Source organism: Lichenostomus cassidix, chromosome 25, assembly GCF_008360975.1.
Source record: "Lichenostomus cassidix isolate B80296 chromosome 25, HeHo_3.0, whole genome shotgun sequence".
In the NCBI taxonomy this organism is placed as follows: Eukaryota; Metazoa; Chordata; class Aves; order Passeriformes; family Meliphagidae; genus Lichenostomus; species Lichenostomus cassidix.
In genome coordinates, this window is record NC_139505.1 from 3839245 (window position 1) to 3845244 (window position 6000).

Genomic DNA, 6000 nt, shown 5'->3' on the forward strand with positions numbered 1-6000 from the left:
AAATTATGTAAAAAGTAAAATAATTTTTTTAAAACTCATTTAAAAGAATTGTAAAAATGTGGAAAAAAATAATTCATTTTAAAAGATTCCATTTAAAAAATTGTGTAAAAATAATTCATTTTAAAATAAATTCTGTAAAAAAAGTTTTGTGCAAAAAAAAATTCATTAAAAAAATTCCATTAAAAAAATTGTGTAAATGTGTAAAAAAAATTCATCTAAAAAAATTCTGTTAAAAAAATCTGTAAAAAAATTCATTTAAAAATTGTATTTTAAAAAATTCTGTAAAAAAATTCTGTTAAAAGAAAATTCTGTAAAAAGAAAAATTTGGAAAAAGAAAAATTTGGGGAAAAATTCTGTAAAAAGAAAAATTTGGGAAAAAAAGAAAAATTTGGAAAAAAGAAAAATTTGAGAAAAAAATTCTGTAAAAAAAAATTTTGTAAAAAGAAAAATTTGGAAAAAAGAAAAATCTGTAAAAAAAGAAAAAGATGGAAAAAATGAAAAAGATGGAAGAAAAATTCTGTAAGAAGAAAAATTTGTAAAAAAATTTTTGTAAAAAGAAAAATTTGGGAATAAAGAAAAATTTGGGAAAAAATTCCATAAGAAGAAAAACTTGGGAAAAAAGAAAAATTTGAGAAAAAAGAAAAATTTGGAAAAAAAATTCTGTAAAAAAAGATTTTGTAAAAAGAAATATTTGGAAAAAAAGAAAAATTTGGAAAAAATTCTGTAAGAAGAAAAATTTGGGAAAAAAGAAAAATTTGGAAAAAAAGAAAAAGATGAAAAAAGGGGAGAAAAAGAGAAAAGGAGAAAAAAAAGAGAAAAATACAAAAAGTGAAGAAAGGAAAAGTGGAAAAAAAGAGAGAAAAAGAAAAAAGGGGAAAAAAATAGAAAAGGAGAAAAAAAAGGAGGAAAAAAAAGGAGAAAAATATAAAAAGAGGAGAAAAGAAAGAAGAGAAAAAGAGAGGAAAAAATAGAAAAAAAGGGAGAAAAAGAGAAAAAAAGGAAAAAGGGAAAAAGAGAGAGAAAAAGAGAGAAAAAGAGAAAAAAGGAAAAAGTGAGAAATAGGAAAAAGGGAAGAAAAAGGAAAAAAGGAGGAAAAAGAAAAATATTAAAAGGGGAAAAGAAAAAGAAAAATAGAAAAAAAATATTAAAAGAGGGGAAAAGAAAAAGAAAAATAGAAAAAAGTAGGAGAAATGAGAGAGAAAAAAAGAAATAAAAAGAGGAGAAAATTAAAAAGAAAAAGAGAAAAAATATTTTAAAAAAAGGAAAAGAAAAGAGAAAAAGAGAAAAATAGGAAAAAGGAGCAGAAGAGAGAGAAAAAGAAAAAAGAAGAAGTGAGAAAAAAAGGAAAAAAGAGAGAAAAAGAAAATAGGAAAAGGGGAAAAAAAGAAAAAAGAGAGAAAAGAAAAATATTAAAAGAGGTGAAAAGAAAAGAAAAAGAAAAAGAAAAATAGAAAAAAATATTAAAAAAGGGGAAAAGAAAAAGAAAATTGGAAAAAATACTAAAAGAGGGGAAAGAAAAGAAAAAGAAAAATAGGAAAAAGTAGGAGAAATGAGAGAGAAAAAAAGAAATAAAAAGAGGAGAAAATGCAAAAGAGAAAAAATATTTAAAAAAGGAAAAGGGAGAAAAAGAGAAAAATGGGAAAAAGGGGAAGAGAGAGCAAAAGAAGAAAGGAAAAAGGGAAGAAAAAAAGAAAAGAAAAATACTAAAAGAGGGGAAAGAAGAAAAGAAAAAAGAAAAGAAAAGAAAAAGAAAAAGAAAAAGAAAAAGAAAAAGAAAAAGAAAAAGAAAAAGAAAAAGAAAAGGAAAAAGAAAAAGAAAAAGAAGGAAAAGTAGGAAAAACGAGAAAGAGAGAAAAAAAAAAAAAAGGAATAAAAAGAGGGAAAAATAGAGAAATCCGCTCGGGATTCCTCGGAGACACTTCGGCATCTCTCGGGTCTCCTCGGGACCTTTCGGGAGCTCTCGGAACTCCTCGGAACCGCTCGGGTCCGCTCGGGACTCCTCAGGGGTCCCTCGGGACCTCTCGGAACTCCTCGGGAGCTCTCGCGACCCTTCGGAACTCTTCGGAACTTTTCGGAACTCCTCGGGCTCTCTCGGGAGCTCTCGGAACCTCTCGGGTCTCTTCGGAACCCCTCGGGTCTCTTCGGAACCCCTCGGGTCTCTTCGGAACCCCTCGGGTCTCTTCGGAACCCCTCGGGACCTTTCGGGCTTCCTCGGAACTCCTCTCGGGAGCTCTCGGAACTCCTCGGAACGCCCGGGGAGTGCTCGGGCTTCCTCGGGACCTTCCGGAATCGCTCGGCTCTCCTCGCGCCCAGCCGTTCGTCCCCCGCCGCTCTCCGTTGCGCCACTCAGTCGCGACTATCGCGACAATGGCGACAATGGCGACAACGGCAGACCCCAGCCCGGGGGAACCGCGCTGTGCCAACCCTGCTGGGGACACCGCGGGGACACTGCTGTCCCCTGAGCCACCCGGGGTGTCCCCAAAGCCACTCGGGATGTCCCCAAACCCCCCCGGGATGTCCCCAAAGCCAGCCGGGATGTCGCCGCGCTCTCTCCGTCCCCAGACCTGCCCGGGGTCACTTGTCACCTCCAGACCTTCCGGGATGTCCCCAAAGTCCCCCGGGGTGTCCCCGAAGCCCCCCGGGGTGTCCCCAGGGTCTCACGTGTCCCCGAAGCTCGCCGGGATGTCCCCAAGATCTCAGGTGTCCCCAAAGCCCGCCGGGATGTCCCCAAAGTTCCCCGGGATGTCCCCAGGGTCTCAGGTGTCCCCAAAGCCCCCCGGGATGTCCCCAAAGTTCCCCGGGGTGTCCCCAAAGTCCCCCGGGATGTCCCCAAGGTCTCAGGTGTCCCCAAAGTCCCTCGGGATGTCGTCAAGGTCGCAGGGCAGGAGGTGGCGGAGCTGCTCGGCGGGTGGCAGCGGGGACAGGCGGGTAGGGCTTGGGGACAGCGGGGGACATCGGGAATTGGGGTTGGGGACATTGGGAGTGGGGTTGGGGACATCAGGAATGGGGCTGGGGACACCTGGGGACATCGGGAATGGGGTTGGGGACATTGGGGAACATTGGGGGACATTGGGAATGGGGTTGGGGACATCTGGGGACATTGGGAGTGGAGTTGGGGACATCGGGAGTGGAGCTGGGGACATCGGGGGACACCAGGAATGGGGTTGGGGACATTGGATATGGGGTTGGGGACAATGGATATGGGGTTGGGGACACCTGGGGACACTGGAATGGGGTTGGGGACATCTGGGGACATCTAGGGACACTGGGAATGAGGTTGGGGACAATGGATATGGGGTTGGGGACATCTGGGGACACTGGGAGTGGGGTTGGGGACATTGGGAGTGGGGCTGGGGACATTGGGGGACACCAAGAATGGGGTTGGGGACATCTGGGGACATTGGGAATGGGGTTGGGGACATTGGAAATGAAGTTGGGGACACTGGAATGGCATTGGGGACATCGAGAATGGGGTTGGGGACACTGCGAGTGGGGTTGGGGACACGTGGGGACATCGGGGGACATCAGGAATGGGGCTGGGGACATCGGGGGACATTGGGAATGGGGTTGGGAACAATGGATATGGGGTTGGGGACATCTGGGGACATCAGGAATGGGGTTGGGGACAATGGATATGGGGTTGGGGACAATGGAAATGGGGTTGGGGACATCGGGAATGGGGTTGGGGACATTGGGGGACATCAAAAATGGGGTTGGGGACAAGGACAATCCCATTTTTGGGAGATTTTTTGGGGATTTTGGGAAGAATTTCTGTGATTTTGTGGGATTTGGGGGATTTTGGGAAGATTTTGGGTTTTTTTTTTTTGAGGATTTTGGGAAGAATTTTTGGATTTTGTGGGAATTTTTGGGGAATTTTTCTTTTATTTTGGGGAATTTTAGGAGGATTTTGTGGGATTTTTTTTTTTAAAATTTTGGGGGAATATTTTGGGTTTTGGGAATTTTTGGAATTTTGTGGGATTTTTATTTTTGGGGGAATTTTTTGGGATTTTTTTTATTTTGGGGGAATTTTGGGGGATTTTTTTGATTATTTTGAGGGAAATTTTCTGTGATTTTGTGGGAATTTATTTTTAAATTTTTTTATTTTGTGGGAATTTTTGGATTTTCTGGAATTTTTGGAAAATTTTTGGGGATTTGGGGAGATTTTTAAGAATTTTGATTTTTTTAGGACAATTTTTGGTTGAATTTTGGGGATTTTTTGATTTTGGGGAGATTTTTTGGAGTATTTTTTGGGGTATTTTGGGACCATTTTGGGGGTGAATTTTAGGGGATTTTTGGGATTTTCGGGGAGATTTTTTGGAGGATTTTTTGAGTATTTTAGGACAATTTTTGGGTGAATTTTAGGGGATTTTTGGGGATTTTCGGGGAGATTTTTTTTGGGATTTCGTGGTTATTTTGGGACAATTTGGGGTGAATTTTAGGGGATTTTTTGGGATTTTCGGGGAGATTTTTGGAGGATTTTTTGGGGTATTTTGGGACCATTTTTGGGTGAATTTTGGGGATTTTTTTTGATTTTCGGGGAGAATTTTTTAGGGAATTTTGGGGTATTTTGGGAGAATTTTTAAGGGAATTTTTGGGTATTTTGGGACAATTTTTGGGTGAATTTTGGGGCATTTTCGGGGAGAATTTTTTAGGGAATTTTTGGGTATCTTGGGACCATTTTTGGGTGAATTTTGGGGATTTTTGGGATTTTCGGGGAGATTTTTAAAGGGAATTTTTGGGTATTTTGGGACAATTTTTTGGGTGAATTTTAGGGGATTTTTTGGATTTTGGGAGATTTTAGGGAATTTTTGGTTATTTTGGGACAATTTTGGGGTGAATTTTGGGGGAATTTTTGGGATTTTCAGGGAGATTTTTTGGGGGATTTTTTGGTTATTTTGGTACAATTTTTGGGTGAATTTTAGGGGATTTTTTGGGATTTTCGGGGAGATTTTTTGGAGGATTTTTTGGGGTATTTTGGGACAATTTTTGGGTGAATTTTGGGGGATTTTTTTGGATTTTCGGGGAGATTTTTTAAGGGAATTTTTGGGTATTTTGGGACAATTTTGGGTGAATTTTGGGGGATTTTTTTTTATTTTCGGGGAGATTTTTTAGGGAATTTTTTGGTATTTTTGGAGAATTTTTGGGTGAATTTTGGGGGATTTTTTGGATTTTCGGGAGATTTTTTAGGGAATTTTGGGTATTTTGGGAATTTTTGGGGAATTTTGGGGTTTTTGTGGAATTTTGGGGTTTGTTTTGTTTTTAGGGAATTTTGGGTATTTTGGGACCATTTTTGGGTGAATTTTGGGGATTTTTTTGGTTTTCGGGGAGATTTTTAGAATTTTTGGGTATTTTGGGAGATTTTTTGGGGATTTTTGGGTATTTTAGGGAATTTTTGGGTATTTTTTTGGAATTTTTGGGTATTTTGGGACAATTTTTGGGTGAATTTTGGGGGATTTTTTTGGATTTTCGGGGAGATTTTTTTAGGGAATTTTTGGGTATTTTGGGAGATTTTTTTGGGGAATTTTTGGGTTTTTTAGGGAATTTTTGGGTATTTTGGGACAATTTTTGGGTGAATTTTGGGGGATTTTTTTGGATTTTCGGGGAGAATTTTTTAGGGAATTTTTGGGTATTTTGGGACAATTTTTGGGTGAATTTTAGGGGATTTTTTTGGATTTTCGGGGAGATTTTTTGGAAGATTTTTTTGGGTATTTTGGGACAATTTTTGGGTGAATTTTAGGGGATTTTTTTGGATTTTCGGGGAGAATTTTTTAGGGAATTTTTGGGTATTTTGGGACAATTTTTGGGTGAATTTTGGGGGATTTTGGGGATTTTTGGGGAGATTTTTTGGAGTATTTTTTGGGGTATTTTGGGACAATTTTTGGGTGAATTTTAGGGGATTTTTTTTGATTTTCGGGGAGATTTTTTAGGGAATTTTTGGGTATTTTGGGAGATTTTTTTAGGGAATTTTTGGGTATTTTGGGACAATTTTTGGGTGAATTT